At 43.6% G+C, this 19,464-nt stretch overlaps 1 pseudogene; it reads right to left on the bottom strand.

Annotated features, from left to right (window-relative positions):
- Positions 1 to 12,008: 12,008 nt before the first annotated feature.
- Positions 12,009 to 12,682, bottom strand: LOC136335249 (THO complex subunit 7 homolog pseudogene; annotated as a pseudogene).
- Positions 12,683 to 19,464: the final 6,782 nt, after the last annotated feature.

Below are 19,464 nucleotides of genomic sequence, written 5' to 3'. Positions count from 1 at the left end.
AAAAAAAAAAAAAAATTCTTTATATGTATAAAACTTGTAAACTAAACAAGCAGGGACTAACTTATTAAGTTCCCTAATAAGCTGGCCCCAACACTTTTAGCAAAGGTAATTTCATTTAGCTTCTCTCCTTATCCTAAATTAAAACATTTTATTTCCCACTGTTGTGGCAACAAGGATAAGTGAAGATTTGGGAATGTCTGAAATGTAAAACATTTACTGTGTTGGGTATGTAAAACATTTATCACTACTGTGGTCTTGATGGCTAGGAATGTTTTCCCTTTTATTTTTTTTGTTTTTTTTGTTGTGTGTGTGTGTGTGTGTGTGTGTGTGTGTGTGTGTGTGTGTGTGTCAGAGACTGGGAGAGTCAGAGAGAAGGACAGATAGGGACAGACAGGAAGGGAGAGAGATGAGAAACATCAATTCTTCGTTGCGGTTTTTTAGTTGTTCATTGATTGATCTCTCACATGTGCCTTGACTGGGGGGCTACAGCAGACCGTGTGACCCCTTGCTCCAGCCAGTGACCTTGGGCTCAAGCTGGTGAGCCTTGCTCAACCAGATGAGCCCGCACTCAAGCTGGTGACCTCGGGGTCTCGAACCTGGGTCCTCCGCATCCCAGTCCAACGCTCTATCCACTGCACCACCGCCTGGTTAGGCTGTTTTTCCTTTTAATAGATCCTATAGATAAATGTTGTAAGCTTATCGGTAAATGACTTTTGTATCATGCTCCCCTCCTTTCCCCTCAAGTAGTATGTGATCATGTCTATATAACCAACCTCAGAGCTATGATCTAGGCTGCACAATTTGGGCTAGCTATACCCCGTGTAAGTCATCTGTAGCCAGCTTATTAATAAATCTCTTCCTAGAATTTCTTCTGTATCCTGCCTTGGTGTCTCTATGTAACCCACGGATTAAAAGTACAGTACTTTATAACATAATGTGAAGTTCTTCTGTGGAAGTGATGGTCCCTGTGAGAGAGGTAAAAACACACGAGGTAATCAGGGCACTCACTCATCAGTGGACCCCATGATGACAACTTCTAGATTGGCCAGGACACCCTTGTAGTTTGTCCCATTGCTGTTCATTTGCAAAGTAGGAAATAGGCCCCAGTTCCTGTAGGCTGCTACTGGGAGTATGGTGCTTTGTGCCTGGTCTGCTTCCTGCAGAACAGAACTTGGCCCTGGGAGAAAGAATGGATTTCACTTATCACTGCTGCCTTCAGAGAGATTGATGGTAATCTATTCAAACTCCTCCAGACAGACAGACCTGGTAACAGATGGTGGGAAAGAATCTGGCCAGTGTGAATTTCAAACACATGGGCCTCAGATCAGGAAACCTCTCTGTGAAGATTCTCTATTTATAGAACAGTCATTACATGTCATTAGCATGTCAGACCCAACATTTAATAGACAGAATTATTTTACCATTCATTCCATAAACAAGCACTGAGCACTTGCAATGTGTCAGGCACTGGGAAGTAGATGCCAGGACTTCCTGGTGAACTACAGCCTTTGACCCCCACCAATAGAGCTTCCCAGAGGAGGGAGGATGCCAAACACCAAACAAATAATTATACCCATTCTTTTTTATTATTATTAGTCTTAATTTTTTAAATTTATTGTGTTGACATGGTTTCAAGTGTCCCATTCAGTATAACACCATGTACACTCTGCATCGTGGGTCCCCATGCCCCACGCAAAGTCTCTTTCCACCCCATTCCCCTCTCCCCCCCACCTCTACCCCTCTTTCCCTTTGACTTTTTTTTTTTTTTACAGAGACATAGAGGGAGTCAGAGAGAGGGATAGATAGGGACAGACAGACAGGAATGGAGAGAGATTAGAGGCATCAATCATCAGTTTTTGTTGTGACACCTTAGTTGTTCATTGATTGCTTTGTCATATGTGCCTTGATCGTGGGCCTTCAGCAGACCGAGTAACCCTTTGCTTGAGCCAGCAACCTTGGGTCCAAGCTGGTGAGCCTTGCTCAAACCAGATGAGCCTGTGTACAAGCTGGTGACCTCGGGGTCTCTAACCTGGGTCTTCCGTATCCCAGTCCGACGCTCTATCCGCTGCACCACTGTTAAGCCTAATCCGGAGGGACTCGAAACATTGAAGACAGGAACAAAATCCATCGATTACACATCAAAGCTTTATTGTCTAGCTTGGCCAAGCGGCGGCAACTCTGACAGAAATCTGAGGGAGAGTGCGCCGGCCCTTTGTTCTACCTAGTTTTTATAGTTTTGTAAGTGGGAAGTACAGAAGCAAAAATTGCAATTAGGTGTCCTTTACCACTATTGGTTATAGTCATATGTCCTTAACATGATAGGACCATGTTCAATTTGCAAGCCATACATCATTTTGGAGAAAACAAAATTTACAAGTCAACACAATGGTAGAAAGATGTCTCTTTACATATTAAAAGGCATTCCTATATTATCTAGTGTTTATCCACCATCTCTCTGTCCAGAGTCACACATATTAACCATATACATTTACACAGGAGAGGTAGTTACAAATGCCCGCAAAAAGCTCATTACTATAAGAAAAGGTTTATTTTGGCTTTTCTCTTCCTGCACCTGGCTAGCCATTCACCCCTTCCCCCACAGGTGTTGTGGAATGTCTGGGAATCCATGTTTTTCTTCCCTTTGCATTTACAATACAATGCCAAGGGCCATCCCGGTTTTATGCCAACCACACAGTACAGAGACTATTCTCACAATTTCTCTGCACACCTTAACCCAAATTAATAAAATGTTCTTTAAACCTCTTAAAATATCAATATTGATTCTGTAGCTTTTGGTACTTTACAACACCTGTGGGTGAGGTGGCAGTGGCTCCTCAGCCACTGCATGGTCAGGCTCCCTTTGACTATTGCTACCCTATTGTTTGTATATATGTATTATCACCCATTCTTTTTTTTTTTTTTTACAGGGACAGAGAGAGAGTCAGAGAGAGGGATAGTTAGGGACAGACAGACAGGAATGAAGAGAGATGAGAAGCATCAACCATCAATCTTTCGTTGCGACACCTTAGTTGTTCACTGATTGCTTTCTCATATGTGCCTTGACCGGGGGCCTTCAGCAGACCAAGTAACTCCTTGCTGGAGCCAGCGACCTTGGGTCCAAGCCGGCGAGCTTTTTGCTCAAGCCAGGTGAGCCCACACTCAAGCTGGTGACCTCGGGATCTCGAACCTGGGTCTTCCGCATCCCAGTCCGACGCTCCATCCACTGCACCACCGCCTGGTCAGGCTTATCACCCATTCTTAATTTTAATGAACTGCTTCTTGTTGAGACAGTAGAAATCAACAGAAACTCCCATTCACAGCTTGAGGGAGTATAGCACATTGGGAAAATGGCTTGGTGATTTACAGGCAAGTAGAACACAAAACCATCCAATTCTAGTTTTACACCCCACCGAAGGGCAGCCAGGTGTGCACCTAGAGCCTGTGTGAGCATTCACAGCAGCACCCTTTGTAATAGCCTCATACTAAAAATAAGCCCAGGTATCCACTAATAGTAGAATGAATAAATGAATTGTGTTGCACTGATATCATGGAATACTATCGAGCAAGGAAAAGTAATAAACTAAAGCTACACTGCTCAATATTAAATGAATCTAAAAAAGGTATTGTTAAGGGAAAGAAGCCAGACACAAAAGAATAATACATTACCATATGATTCCACATATACAAGTTTCAGGCAAACAACTCTACATTGTTTAAAAATGAAAACAAGCCTGGCTAATGGCAGCACAGTGGATAGAGCACTGGGACACTGAGATCTCAGGTTTAGAACCCGGAGGTCACTGGCTTGAGCGTGACCTAGAGCACAGGGTCACCGTTTTGAGTGTGGGATCAGCCCAAAAGTCCCTGACTTGAAGCCCAAGGTTGCTGTCTTGAGCTCAAGATTGCTGGCTCGGTTGAAGTCCCCCAGTGGAGGCATGTACGCGAAGCAATGACTGAACAACTACAAGTTGATGCCTTTCATCTCTCTCTCTCAAAAAATAAAATAAGAGTGCAAACAAGTGATAAGAGAATAGCAAGGTAATTATTACAAAAGTCAAGATTGTATTTCTGGGGGCTATGATTAAGGAGAGGCCAACAAAGGGGCTTCTGGGATACTAGCAGTATTCTATTTTATGACTCAGTGACAGTTACATGGTATCCATTAAGATATGTGGGTCTTGTATGTGTATATCTATGCTTTTTAGGAATGTGTTATATTGTTTAATAAAAATGTTTAAAAAGTAAAGATTACCTGTAAAGCCAGTAGCCACGGCCACCATCACAGCCACCTGACTCATGCAGGTTTGCATCTGATTCAAACAGATGGTAATGAAACAACAAAGCCAAGAACTGATGGACCATTAGCTTTAATCCTAGCTTGCACCTGGTGGGCAGGAAATACACACACTGGGAAAACACTTCCCTTTCCATTCAGGGCTCCCAAAGCCACTGACTTATCTGAGTTTTTTAGAATCAAAAGTTTCTAGCCTGACCGGGCGGTGGCGCAGTGGATAGTGAGGAGCCACTGAGCCACTTCACCCACAGGTGTTGTAAAGTACCAAAAGCTACAGAATTAATATTAATATTTTGGGAGGCTTCAGAAACATTTTGTTGATTTGGGTTAAGATGTGCAGAGAAATTGTGAGAAATAGTCTCTGTACTGTGTGATTGGCATAACCAGGATGGCCCTTGGCATTGTATTGTAAATGCAAAAGGGAGGAAAACATGGATTCCCAGACATTCCACTATGCCTGTGGGGAAAAGGGTGAATGGCTAGCCAGGTGCAGGAAGAGAAAAGCCAAAATAAACCTTTTCGCATAGCAATGAGCCATTTGCGGGCATTTGTCCCCACCGAAACTACCTCTCCTATATAAATGTGTGTGGTTAACACGTCTGACTCAGGACAGAGAGATAGCAGATGAACACTAGATAATATAGGAATGCCTTTTAATATGTAAAGAGACATCTTTCTACCATTGTGTTGGCTTGTAAACTTTGTTTTCCCCAAAAGGATGTATGGCTTGCAAACTGAACGTGGCCCTATCATGTTAAAGGACATATGACTATAACCAATAGTGGTAAGGGGCTCCTAATTGCAATTTTTGCTTCTGTACTTCCCACTTACAAAACTATAAAAACTAAGCAGAACAAAGGGCCGGTGCGCGCTTTCCTTCAGATTTCTGTCGGAGTAGCCGCCGCTTGGCCAAGCTAGACAATAAAGCTTTGAAGTGTAACCGACGGACCTTGTTCCTGTCTTCAATGTTTTCGGGTCCCTCCGAATTAGGCTTAACAGATAGAGCATCGGACTGGGATGCGGAGGACCCAGGTTTGAGACCCCGAGGTCACCAGCTTGTGTGCAGGCTCATCTGGTTTGAGCAAGGCTCACCAGCTTGCACCCAAGGTCGCTGGCTCGAGCAAGGGGTCACTCAGTCTGCTGTAGCCCCACAGTCAAGGCACATACAAGAAAGCAATCAATGAACAACTAAGGTGTCGCAATGAAAAACTGATGATTGATGCTTCTCATCTCTCTCCGTTCCTTCTGTTTGTCTCTGTCTATCCCTCTCTCTGACTCTCTCTGTCACTGTAAAAAAAAAAAAAAAAAAGTTTCTAGCTCACCAGCCTCATTCACCTCTGTTTCCCATCTCCTTCTCTCTACACAAACTCTGCACAAACTGGCTTCTCTCTCAGCACTCCACCATCTTGGCTGTTTCTCCTGGCCTCCGCGTGGCCTTTCTCTGCTCTCCTTTCTCTGCTCTCTCCTCTAATGCTAATCTCAGGAACTGAGAGAGCAAGCTCCTGGTCTCCCCCCACTTTACAGTATAGAAACCAAAACCTTTAATCCAATATACAAACAAGGAAGTCTCTGATACAAAGTCACTTATCTGAGGCACAATGGGATCCCTCATGAGAGTGCACCACCCCACATCAAAAAGGGTGGGAAAGGCTTAGTCCCAAAACAAAGCCCCAGGCTACAAGGACCCTGCCTGCCCACAGCCCGCCCCCAACACACATTAATATAATCATGCCCATCCCAAGCAAGAAGGGCAACCAATACAATCACCTGGGTGACGGGCTTCCACGTGGGCAGCGCTATCTTTAACAAAAGTGAGCATAATATATTTTATCTGCCCAACATTACCTGTTCATGGTAAATTTTAAAATTCAAGCAGTTTGAAAGTGGTTCAAAAAACTGAACCTCCCAGTTCTCAGAGGCAAACTTTCCAGTGTCTTGAATACTTTGTTAGAGATGTCCTGAGTAAAGGGCTTTGCTTTAAACAGTATGTTCTGTGTATAAACACCCAATTCGTGCCCAACCAGGCAGAAGAGGAAGCAGTGGATCAGAGGGCAGCTCCACTCTCTCCCTCTCTGGGGCCTCAGAGCCCTGAGACCCAGGTGTGCTCAGGGAGGCTCTGAGTACAGGGACACACAGCTCGTTCTGATCAGGTTGGGAGAGTCACCGCTGGAGAAGGTACAGAAAGATGAGACCTGGAAAATGGAAGAAGGTCTCACAGAGGAAGTGGTGAGACAGATGCTCCAGCCTAGGGGACCAGACTGACAGGAGGATCAGAGGGGTGTGCCTGTCCAGGGTGTCTGGAGGAGAGGAGAGACATCTCTGTGGCTGGAATGCAGAGGACAGGGTGTTTGTGACTAAGGAAGGAGGCTGGGGCTTTGCATACTTACATTATGTCTCCACCAGGCTGTGCTGAATGAAGCATCCAAAGGGAGGCTGGGAGGTTCCTGGACCGGCCATAGCAGCCCCGAGCAAGGGGCAGTGTGGCAACCCAACCCATAGGATGCCCTCAGGAAGGAGAGGTATGGGTGTGCCCCTGGAGATATGCACTGGAATGAAGGCAGGATGAGGACCTCCCTGGTATGGGAGTCTCTGATGTAACGACATTTCCATTCACTGAAAATACATCAGAGATGATTGTCTAGTTGATCCTCTTTCACCTAAACCCCAAATTTCCCAGCCACTCGCTGTGAGCCAGGGTCTCCTGTCTCCCCCACGTGAGGTTCCCATGTACTTGCTCAGGGGCCTGCCTGGTCCTGAGTCCTGCGGAGGGAGGTGGGAAGAAATGGTTGGAGCAAGGGCTTATAGAGGATGCTCAGGAACGAGAGGTGTACTTTTTACGAGGGATGGTGCCAGGGAGCTAGAGAAGCAGGCTCTGGCAGCTCTGCGGCAAAAGGCCAACAGACAGGCACCTTCAGGAGGCTCAGGTGTGGGATGACTTTGTCTGCAGACATTCATCAGTTCCAGACCTGCTCTGACCACTCCATCATCAAAGGACTCCTAGTTACTAAGCAACCCCTGCTGTACCTACTGCATCTCTCCTTGTTCCTTAGCAACCCTTGCATAACCCAGTTCCAAGTTAAGGGGTTGGTATCTATAAATGATAAGTATCTGGGTGCTGCGACAGAATTGTTGAGAAATTTTAGATTAAATATCAGTCTGTATCAGTGTCATAATAAGGCCAAATGTTCTGCTTTGAGAGGGACCGCCTTGGTTTCCAATTTGTGTCTCTTCTGATAACCACATTTCCAAAACATCCTTTGCAGGTCTTAGACCTCCTCGCTGTTTTATGCTAGCTGCTTTCACTCTGTTCACTCTCGCTCTCTCCCACTCTCTCCCCTTTCTGCAAGGTCATATTTACAGACTTTCATTTCAAGGGGATCAGATGGGTTTTCACTGCTGATTGTTCTACCTTTCCTAAACAGGACACCAAATTCTAAACACTGTTATGACCCACTCCTCTGCCCTCCCCACCCCCCAGGACTCCTTTCCCCACAGCTTAGACACTGAATAACCCCATCAAGTGTCAGGAGAATTGGTCTCCTTGGCTGGGAGGGCAGCAAGAAAAACAGGACTTGTGTTTTGTAAAGACAGGCCACCCCCTGCTGGAAGACATGAGTTATTGCACCTCTGAGAAGTTGTTCACGTCTCAGCAAGTCTATGGCTGTCCCCTCTCGGCCTACAGTTCTAACCAAGCCCTGCTTGTCTAAACTTTTCATGAGGTGGTTTGCAAGAAAGCTGCCCTACTTGTAAAGAAAACCAGCTCAGGCCTGTTGCAGGTAAACTGTGAAGAGACGGGTCAGGCCTCATCAGAGTGAGGATCCCCTTCCCAGTCAAGGTCCCCCTTTCTCAGGGCCCAAGGTTGACCAGCTTCCCAGGGCTCAGGCTCCGGCTCCCTCTCCCCTCATTGTCACTTACACTTCACTCTGAAGCTGAGCCAGCTGGGCCAGAGTCGAGCGCAGGTCCGGGGAGTGGCACTCCTCACTGATTCCCCTTTCCACGCTCATCAGTCCAGAAGCCCACATGTGGAGGCGGGGAAGCCTAATGGACACACTGTCCATTTAGTCCCATCTTGGAGGTAGGTGGCCTTTGCCGCTGGGTCCAAAGAGAGAAGAGGAGAGAAAAGAAAAAAAGGAAAGAAAAGAAAAATTAAGGAGAGACTGAGACATGGAGTAGTTAGAAACACTGAAAAGCAAGAAAGGGACTTGGGAGAAGTCAACAGAAGCTGGGTGACCTTAGGCAAGTCTGTTCCCCTCTCTGGCTCCCTCTGCACTTAGGTAAGATGAGGAGCTGAGCTGAGTGGCCCTATGGGCTCCAGTAGCCTTATTATAAAAATCAGGAGAGAAATAAAGACTGAGCTGTGAACAGAGACAAGAAGAAAGGAACATCAATACCAAAGGTGAAAAGGAGGAAGCTGAGCAGTTCCAGGGTCCAGGACCCTGGCCTGGGCAGCCTCCCCTTGGGCCACACCGTCCCTGCCCTGGGCTGAGGTGATGCCAGCCTGACCTTCCCTGCCTGGCTCTCGGTAAGCCCCGGCTGCGCTGCTGTCTCTCCTGAGTGTGGTTCAGCAGCCCCTCTGCCACGAAGCTGCAGCTGAGTGCGAGGCTGTGGGCAGGCAGCAGGCTGGGTTTCAGGCACTGCTGCTGATTTTACCTGAAAAACTCTAAGATTCCTGAAATGTTCAGTTCTAGAATTAAGAAAGGTGGTGGTGATAAAAGGCCTCTTCCACAGCTGGAGAGGTGGAGAGGGGAAACTGGGGCACAGTGCTGGAACTGTCTGAGGCATACTCTGCACGATGCTGCGTGAACCATGTACCAAGAGCCCAGTCCTGTCAGTCCAGCTGTCCCCAGACCCTCATGTATAACAGAAACAGACAGACCCACAGGGTCAAGCAGGCTTCAGACCCCACACTGTGAAGAAGGAATGGGAAGGACGGGCAGCTTGCAGGTTCATCTGGCTGGAGAGGCAGAGCTGGGTACAAAGCCACAAAGACATTTCTACCAGCAACAAAAGAACCAAGGCCTCAGTCCCAAAGCCAGTGGGACAGCCCCTCCTTGCTGGATCAGGCCCTGGGCACGATACCAGGCTGATGGTTGGACAGCTCCAGGTGCCCTTCTGAGTCCAGGTGTCCACCTACCACCCAGGCAGTCACCAGGGCCCCAATATTGGATAAGTACCTACTTTGTGCTGGGCGCTGTGGTGAGTACTGTGAACAGCAAAATAAGGAAAGCACGGTTTCCACCCTCAATACATTTACAGTGTGATGGAGGTGTCAAATAAATGCAGTGCAGGGTGCTGTGTGTCAAAATGAAAGTACGTTTGAAGCTCGGGGGCATCCAAGGAGAGCATGGGACAAGCCACTGGAGATGCCTATGGGACATTTCAGAAGAGGCGCCCAGGCGGCTGGATAAATTGTTTTGACACTCAGGAAAGCAAGTGAGCTATCAGTAGAATAATTAGGAAATTACTAGTCATAGGTAGAAGCAGCTTTATAAAATGGGCAAGATACCCCTAGAACATGAATAAAGTGGAAAGAGAGGAGAGTCAGAGCTGGAAGTGTGGTAGCCTGCCTCCAAGACAGTCTCCGCGGTCCCGGCGAGCTGGTGGTCACCCCGTGTCGTCCCCTCCCACATCATACCAGAGCTGGCAGAAGTCATAGTATGTCACTTCTGAGGTTAGGAGATATAAACTGAGTGTTCCATCTTGGGCCCTCGCTGTCTCTTTCTTTGTCTCTGGATCGCTCCCAGCTGCCATGTTGTGAGCACACCTATGACAAGACCCATGTGCCTGCCACCAACCACGTGAATGAACTTGGAGACAAACCTCTCAGCACCAGCCTTGAGATGACTACAGCCCCACTAACAGCTGAGCCACCAACACATGACACAGCTACACCAGACCCACTCAGCTACACTGCCCTCGTTTCTGACTCTCAGGAGCAGTGGCATAATAAATTTTCAAGCTGCAGGCCCTGGCTGGTTGGCTCAGTGGTAGAGCATCAGCCTGGCGTGCAGGAGTCCCGGGTTCGATTCCTGGCCAGGGCACACAGGAGAAGCACCCATCTGCTTCTCCACCCTTCCCCCTCTCCTTCCTCTCTGTCTCTCTCTTCCCCTCCTACAGCCAAGACGCCACTGGAGCAAAGTTGGCCCCGGGTGCTGAGGATGGCTCTGTGGCCTCTGCCTCAGGCACTAGAATGGCTCTGATTGCAGCAGAGCGACACCCCAGATGGGCAGAGCATCACTCCCTGGTGGGCATGCCAGGTGGATCCCCTTCGGGCGCATGCGGGAGTCTGTCTGACTGCCTCCCCATTTCCAACTTTGGAAAAATACAAAAAAAAATTTTTTTCAAGCTGCTAAGTGTTAGGGTAACTTGTTATACAGCAATAGATAACTAGTACAAGAAACTCAGAGAAAATTAGCTCATTGAAGAGACAGAGCAGAAAATCCTAAAATATAAGATTTTTAAAAATAGTGTAGTCACAATTAAAACAGTTGTGCTGATATATGAACAAACAAACCAAAGGAACAAAGGGGAGATTCAGAAATAGATACAAACACACTTAATAATTTAATATGTGGTAAAGGTGGCATTTCTAACCAGTAACAAAAAAGATTTATCCATAAACAATATTGAGGCAACTGGGTAGCTCTCTGGAACAAAAGAAATTAAATTAGATCTGTGCCTTTCACACCACATACCAAAATAAATTTCAGATGGAGCAAAGATTTAAATGTAAAAAATGAAACCATAAAACCTGCAATAATTCTTTTTACTTCTGCATGGAAAATAAACTACCTAAGCAAAATCAGAATAAAAGTACAATTTATATAAAGTTGTAAATAAAACTAATATATGGTGATAGAAATCAGATTGATGATTGTTTGAACATTAGGGCACAAGGGAACTTTCTTGGGTGGGTGATGGAAATGTTCTATGTCTCAACTGAGATGGTGAATATTTATTTATTTATTTATTTATTTATTTATTTGTATATGTATATGTATATCCACTGTATATATTTGTCAAAATTCCAGGACCTGTATGTACACTTGAACTGTGTGCATTTTATTATATCTACAATATACTTTAATAGAGTTTATCTTAAATAGAAAAAAAAATAGGACAAATTGAGGGCAAACACCAGTAGGTCTAATGTCTTTTTTTTTTTTCTTTTTAGCTTGAAAAAGTTTTATTAAACATTTTTGGATATTGCTTGCTACCTTTTAAGTTTAAGAATGAAAAAGGTATTTCAATAAAAAGAAATCAATACTGAAATCACTTTCCCTTGTGTGAAGAAATATGAATGAACTGTATATTAATATTTAAAAGCCAAGTAGTTCACTGTCAAAATTTTATCTCAAGAGCAGAGCAAGCTCTAAACCAGGGGTCCCCAAACTACGGCCCACGGGCCACATGCGGCCCCCTGAGGCCATTTATCCGGCCCCCACCGCACTTCTGGAAGGGGCACCTCTTTCATTGGTCGTCAGTGAGAGGAGCCTAGTTCCCATGGAAATACTGGTCGGTTTGTTGATTTAAATTTACTTGTTCTTTATTTTAAATATTGTATTTGTTCTCATTTTGTTTTTTTACTTTAAAATAAGATATGTGCAGTGTGCATAGGGATTTGTCCATAGTTTTTTTTATAGTCCGGCCCTCCAACGGTCTGAGGGACAGTGAACTGGCCCCCTGTTTAAAAAGTTTGGGGACCCCTGCTCTAAACACATGAAGATCACATTGCTACTTCAACAGTCTCGGGAATGGCGAGCCTTAGCTTGTCTATGGCTTAGGATCTGCTTCCAAGCTTGTTTCCTGAGTTTTGTCTGCCTCTGAGAGCTTTTCGTTATTTTCCAGTGTTTGCTGAAGTTCATGAATGGTACTAAGAAGAACATGAAACTGTTTCCGTCTCAGTTCCAGCTTGTCTTCAACACTTTCTTTGATATGTGAAAGATGCTCTAATTCTTTGCCCAGAGCCTCTACTTCCTTTAATGTCTCATGCCTGTCTGGATGATGCTGAATCACTTTTGCCAAAGCATCATATTTTTGACGATTTTTTCGTATTCATTTTGCCTGAAGAATTTGCTTTTTGCACTCAGCAATTTTTTCATGTGCTCCAGCAATGCTACATTCTATTTCTTTATAATTTTTTTCATAATTTTCCATTTCTCTGAGATTCATATCATACACCAGCAAAGCTTTGCCCATTGAAAATTCACATTGGGACAGTGTACTCAGCATACGTTGGTACTGGCTATCTCCCTCTTCCTGGGATCCGGAGTTGCACCATTTAATGAAACTTTTCACGAGCAGATTAACTCTGCGATCATCTCCTGCACCATCCCCATCAATTAGGAGACGCTTCCGTATGACTTCATCGTCAGTCACAGCTCCCATGGCGTGCGCGGCGGCGGTGGAGGTCAAACTCCTAATGTCTTAAAAAAGAAAGATTTCTCCACGAGAACTGATAGCCCTGAATCCTGACCTGGACCCAATCCTTTTTCTTCTCCAGTGGTGATCCTTCCCCACCCTCTCCTGGGTAGAGATGATTCAAAGCTGATTTTCAACAGAATGAGAGGCTCTCCTCACAGAGCTGCAGTCCACGTGAAGCACAGCACCACTTTGCTTTGGCCTCTATAGCGGGTTGATGCATTTTGCAATCTTTGTAGTGTTATAAACTGAATGTTTGTATCCCCCTAAAATTCATATAGTTGAAACTTGATACCCAATGTGATGGTATTTGGAGGCGGGACCTTCAGGAGGTGATTAAGTCATAAGGGTGGAAACCTCGTAAATGGGAATATTGCTTTTATAGAAGAGACTCCAGACAGGTGCCTTGCCCCTTCTGTCAATGCGAGGACACAACAAGAAGACAGCAGTCTGTGAACCAGGATGCAAGTCCTCACCAGACATCAGTTCTGCCAGTGTCCTAATACTGGACTTCACAGCCTCCAAAACTGTGAGAAATAAATGGGTTGTTTAAGCCACCAAGTCTATGGCAACTTGGTATAGCTGCCTTAGCAGACTAAAACAGATAGTTTAGTCAGTTGGTTTAGTAGCTGGTTAATTGCTAAGAGATTTCTCTATGGACAAAATCTGAAAGAGAAAGGAAAAGAAGGGAGAAACCTAAAAATCTGTACATTTCAGGAAGCTATTGACCATAATAAAATGTAAGACAAAAAGTGAGGAAAAGAAGAAATAAGGAAAGTGATACAGTGGGACCTTGAGATACGAGTTTAATTAATTCTGTAACCGAGCTCGTAAGTCAGTCAACTCGTATATCAAACAAATATCTCCCATTTAAAATAACTAAAATAGATTTAATCTGTTCCAGCCCTGTGAAACATCCCCAAATCATCCTAAATTATGAAAAAAGACATGTTTTTAATTAAGAAACACACATGTATACTTTACCGATACATAACAAAATATATGAAATAAAAGAAAAAAGTGTTATTTAGTACTGTATTCTTACCTTGGAGACAGACAAGTGCGGCTAACGGAGGTGAATGGCGGAGGAGGAGGGAGGGAGGGAGGAAGGAATGCAGGCACTGTAGACATGTAAACTAAAACTGCACTTTCTTAACACTAAATGTAAACTAAAACTGCATTTTCTTTTTTCTTCTTTTAATAATTTTATTTTTTTAATGGGGTGACATCAATAAATCAGGATACATATATTCAAAGATAACATGTCCAGGTTATCTTGTCGTTCAATTATGTTGCATACCCATCACCCAAAGTCAGATTGTCCTCTGTCACCTTCTATCTAGTTTTCTTTGTGCCCCTCTCCCCCCTCCCCCCATAACTACCACACTCTTATCAATGTCTCTTAGTCTCACTTTTATGTCCCACCTACATATGGAATAATACAGTTCCTGTTTTTTTCTGATTTACTTATTTCACTTTGTATAATGTTATCAAGATCCCACCATTTTGCTGTAAATGATCCAATGTCATCATTTCTTATGGCTGAGTAGTATTCCATAGTGTATATGTGCCATATCTTCTTTATCCAGTCATCTATTGACGGGCTTTTTGGTTGTTTCCATGTCCTGGCCACTGTGAACAATGCTGCAGTGAACATGGGGCTGCATGTGTCTTTATGTATCAATGTTTCTGAGTTTTGGGGGTATATACCCAGTAGAGGGATTGCTGGGTCATAAGGTAGTTCTATTTTCAGTTTTTTGAGGAACCACCATACTTTCTTCCATAATGGTTGTACTACTTTACATTCCCACCAACAGTGTATGAGGGTTCCTTTTTCTCCACAGCCTCTCCAACATTTGCTATTACCTGTCTTGTTAATAATAACTAATTTAACAGGTGTGAGGTGGTATCTCATTGCAGTTTTGATTTGCATTTCTCTAGTAACTAAAGAAGATGAGCATCTTTTCATATATCTGTTGACCATTTGTATTTCTTCCTGGGAGAAGTGTCTGTTCATGTCCTCTTCCCATTTTTTTATTGGATTGTTTGTTTGTTTGTTGTTGAGTTTTATGAGTTCTTTGTATATTTTGGATATTAGGCCCTTATCTGAGCTGTTGTTTGAAAATATCATTTCCCATTTAGTTGGCTTTCTGTTTATTTTGTTATCAGTTTCTCTTGCTGAGCAAAAACTTCTTAGTCTGATGTAGTCCCATTCATTAATTTTTCCCTTCACTTCTCTTGCCTTTGGAGTCAAATTCATAAAATGCTCATTAAAACCCAGGTCCTTGAAAACTGCATTTTCTTTTCTTTAAACAAAACTAAAACTGCACTTTCTTTACTTAAAATGAAACCACAAAAACTTAATTGTAAAACAATGCACTTTTTTAACTTTAAACTTAACCTAAGCTTAACATTACATATTTTTTATTTAATCATCACCTGTTTTTGCATTTTTGGCTGCACTTTCGGCACTTTCACTTGCAGGACTTTTGAATAAAAATCTATTCAAAGAGGTTTGCTTTTGCCTGCCTTTTAAAATGTTATGGAAATGTGACAAACAAGTGTCATTAAAAAGTGCTGGAGCAAGACAGTTGAAACTTTTTCTGGATGTTTCTTTTCCATGAAACTTGAAAGCTTCTCCCACATTGCCAGCATGTCTTTAATTTCACTTGTAGAAATCACTCCCTCCGACTCTACCTCCTCCTCACTACTAATCCCTTGCAGAAGCTTCGTATGTTGCATCATCTGTAGCTCCTTCAACTCCTCAGTTGAGAGTTCCTTCCCGTGTTCCTCGATGAGCTCGTTTACATCACCCTCATCTACCTCCAGACCCATCGACTTTCCGAGGGACACAATCTCCTCCAATGCTTCTACCTCGGCCTCGGTCTTTGGTTCAAATCTTTCGAAGTCCCTGTCTGCAACAACATCAGGCCATAACTTTTTCCATGCCGAGTTCAAGGTTCTTCTTGTAACCTCTTGCCATGCCAAGTCAATAATGCGTAAACATATCACGATGTTGCAGTAATCTTTCCAAAACTCTCAAAGGGTTAGAATTGTATTCTCAGTCACCTCAAAGCAGCTGCAGAACAAATGCTTTGTGTAAAGCTTTTTAAAGTTGGAAATGACATGCTGATCCATAGGTTGCAAGATTGAAGTCGTTTTGGGTGGGAGGTAGAGGACTTTCACAAATTTGAACTCATTGAGAATGTCATCTTCAAGACCAGGTGGGTGAGCTAGAGCATTTTCAAGGATTAGTAATGCTTTCGTCGGGAGTTTATTTTCTTGAAGATATTTCTTTACTGCAGGACCAAAGACGAGATTTACCCATTCAATAAAAAACTGCCGCGTAACCCATGCCCTAGCATTGGCATGCCACATAACCTGCAGTTTTCTTTAAGAATCTTGTGAGTCTTGCCTGACCACGCAGTGGCACAGTGGATAGAGCGTTGGACTGGGACATGGAAGACCTGGGTTCAAGACCCCAAGGTCGCCAGCTTGAGCACAGGTTTGGGGCTCGAGCAAGGGGTCAGTCTGCTGTAGCCCCCCAGTCAAGGCACATATGAGAAATCAATCAATGGACAACTAAGGAACCACAATGAAGAATTGATATTTCTCATCTCTCTCCCTTCCTGTCTGTCCCTAAAAAAAAAAAAAAAAAAGAGCTTGACCTGTGGTGGCGCAGTGGATAAAGCGTCGACCTGGAGATGCTGAGGTTGCGGGTTCGAAACCCTGGGCTTGCCTGGTCAAGGCACATATGGGAGTTGATGCTTCCAGCTCCTCCCCCCTTCTCTCTCTCTCTCTCTCTCTCTCTCTCTCTCTTTCTGTGTGTGTGTCTTTCCCCTCCTCTCTAAAATGAATAAATAAATAAAAATTTTTTTTAAAAAAAGAGAGAGAATCTTGTGAATCTTAAAGGCTCAAGGATTTTTGGAATGATACACTAGCAGTGGCTTTACTTTACAGTCACCACTAGCATTTGCACACAATGCAAGGGTCAGACGGTCCTTCATGGGTTTATAGCCTGGCAGCTTCTTCTCCTCTGCGGTGATAAAAGTCTTCCAGGGCATTTTTTCCAAAACAATCCTGTTTTGTCACAGTTGAACACTTGTTGGGGGATGTAACCTTCCTTTGCAATAAGCGCAGCAAAACATGCAATGTACTCCTCAGCTGCCTTAACGTCAGCACTCGCAGCTCCATCATGCCTCACCACCAAGTGGATGCCAAACCTCTTTTTGAAATTTTCAAACCAGCTGTGACTTGCCTTAAATGTTATCTTCTGCCTCTTTTGAGGTTAATGGTTCTTTCTCCTTCAAGTCACTGTAAATAATACATGGCTTTTAGCATATTATAGTCTCCGTCACTGTATCTCCTGCCAGCTCTTTCTCTTTCACCCACACCAGCAGAAGCTTCTCCATTTCTTCATGGATATTTGTCCTTAATTGGGACAGAATTATAGTTCCTTTCACTGGATTTGTGCTTTTGATGGCATCCTTTTGTTTAAGGGTGGTACAAATTGTAGATGTATTGCAGTCGTACAGCCTTGCCAGTTCAATCACTCGTACACCACACTCATGTTTTTCTATTATTTCTTGCTTTACTTCTATCAATATCATTCTCTTCTTCTTCTCACCACTATCCTTTACACTCACTTTCTTTGGCCACATGATAGGACACAAAAAAAGTTAGTAAAAAATGCAAAAATGATGCAACATGAGTACAACGCATGAGATTCGACTTGATTCTGTGGGTAACATGTGAGAAAGAACAAGATGCTGGTGTTGTGCTGCCCATACTGGACCCGTGCGCCAACACGCCAACTAGCGGCAGCTTCCTGAATCACGACTTGTATCTCGGAATTTCGCTCAGATCTTGAACAAAAATACGAACCAAGTCACAACTCGTATCTTAAAAAAAAATAATAATAATAATAATAATAATAAAATAAAATAAAAAATAATTGTATGTTGTTCTGCTCATATCTATCTCAAGGTACCACTATATGTGTAATTCCCTTGAGGGGGAAGAAAAGAGATGATAGAGAAGAACATTCCAACAATGACCTTTTACCTTCTCAAAGAAAATCCTTAGTAGCCATGACCTTTGGTAGCCATGGGGTAATGTAATAGAAATACAGGGACCTAGCTAGAGCTCAGAGCACAGGAAATGTTACCAATATTCTGGTGGCTTACAAAAGAGTTTGCAAGCCTAATTCCAAAGAGTACATTTTATGGAAGCCTTATATGTGTTTTAAGACAAAAACAAAAATTCCCATTGCCATTCTTATAACCTCCCTCTCATACCTTTCACCACAGCATCTCACAACCTTGACAAGCTGCAAAGGTTTTTATGAGAAGAGTCAGCTTGACAGTATGACTTTGCCCCCAATATCTGGACATCCCGAGTTGTTTTATTTACTAAATTTAAATTTCAGATAAATGAAAACAATTTCTAGTATAAGTATGCCCAAATAGTGCATGGGACATACTTATATACTAAAAAACTTATTCCTGGTTTATTTGGAATTCAAACTTACTTAGGCGTTCTCTTACTTTACCTAGCAACCATACCCTTTACCCTAGCGGTGATGATTCTCCATAGAACAGTGACAACTGCAGCTTATTAATCAATCTGGAAAAAACAAAATTGTATAAATTTTGCATATCACCCAGGAGAAAGATAAAGAAAAACTATTTATTTAAATGACACTGGTAATACATGTATAGAGTCTCTTTGTGACAATTTTCTTAAAATACAGATAAAGCAAATGTTCTTTATTATTAAGCCACCAAATCCCCTTTCCAAAATTAACCACAGTTAATAGCCTGTTCTTCTAGAATTTTCTATGCATTTGCATACACATATATAAATATAGCATACATAAATCTGTGTTTTTATGTTTTACACTGTAAATACTGTTCCATTGTTCTGCAGCTTGTTACATAACAGTACATCTAGATCTACTCCATTGTCTTTAAAAGGTGCAGAATATTCCACAGGCTACACATTTCCCATCCAAGTACTAATCAGGCCCGACTCTACTTAGCTTCCGAGATCAGACGAGATCGGGCGCGTTCAGGGTGGTATGGCTGAAGACGGCTACACATTTCCTTAGTTCACCAATTCTCAAAGTGTGGTCTGGGAAATCCTTGGCGGGTCCTTTCGGGGAGTTTCTGAGATCAAAATTACTTTCTTTTTCTTTTTTTTTTCTTTTTTAGGTGAGAGGAGGGGAGATAGTGAGGCAGACTCTTGCATGTGCCCCAACCAGGATCCACCTGGCAGTCCTGTCTGGAGCTGATGCTCGAGTATGGAGCTCTTTTTTTTTTTTAATTTTTATTTATTCATTTTAGAGAGGAGAGGGAGAGACAGAGAGGAGAGACAGAGAGAGAGAAGTGGGGGAGGAGCTGGAAGCATCAACTCCCATATGTGCCTTGACCAGGCAAGCCCAGGGTTTCGAACCGGTGACCTCAGCATTTCCAGGTCGACGCTTTATCCACTGTGCCACCACAGATCAGGTGAGTATGGAGCTCTTATTAGCACCTGAGGCTAACATACTTGACTAGTTGAGCTATCCTCATCACCTGGGGCCATACTTGAACCAATCAAGCCACTGGCTGTGGGAGGCAAAGAGGGAGAGGAGGGGTAGAGGGAGGAGGGGAGAAGCAGGTGGTCACTTCTTCTGTGTGTCCTGATTAGGGATCAAACCAAGAATATCCATACACTGGGCCAATGCTCTATCCACTGAACCACTGGCC

The sequence above is a fragment of the Saccopteryx bilineata genome, chromosome 4 (assembly GCF_036850765.1).
Source record: "Saccopteryx bilineata isolate mSacBil1 chromosome 4, mSacBil1_pri_phased_curated, whole genome shotgun sequence".
Taxonomy (NCBI): domain Eukaryota; kingdom Metazoa; phylum Chordata; class Mammalia; order Chiroptera; family Emballonuridae; genus Saccopteryx; species Saccopteryx bilineata.
This window is presented reverse-complemented; position numbering and strand designations above follow the sequence as displayed.